Source organism: Lepisma saccharinum, chromosome 14 (genome assembly GCF_977018435.1).
Source record: "Lepisma saccharinum chromosome 14, izLepSacc3.1, whole genome shotgun sequence".
In the NCBI taxonomy this organism is placed as follows: domain Eukaryota; kingdom Metazoa; phylum Arthropoda; class Insecta; order Zygentoma; family Lepismatidae; genus Lepisma; species Lepisma saccharinum.
Window position 1 is genome coordinate 33,611,707 of NC_139242.1, and position 483 is coordinate 33,612,189.

The window sequence follows — 483 nt, forward strand, 5'->3', positions numbered from 1 at the left end:
TACCACAGTATGGATTTTAGTTATTATCCCATATTTCATATCAATGTTCTTTTTAAGGTTTACATATCTTCTGTTAATATTTCAAAATAATACAATAATGCTTAACCTAGCGTGATCATAAGGGTTCTATCATTAATTTATCGATCATCCTCATTGTAGGCCGCGGTGGCTCAGTCGGTAATGCGTCTGACTACCATGCTAAAGGTCCCGGGTTCTATCCCCGGCCGGTTCAAATCCGGGAACTTTTCTAACGATGGAAGCAGCCCTGGCGCCCACCCAGCATCGAATAACATGGGTACCTGGGGGAAACCCTGGGGGGTAAAGGCGGTCAGGGGCATGATGCTCATCACATCACCCCCACTCACGACCGGATCAAGAAAGTGTGGGGTGTTACCCCCACACCCCCTATATGCCTTCATGGCGTGGTGCTATGCACAGGGGAACACTTTACCTTTTTTTTACCTCATTGTCACTATTAGCACA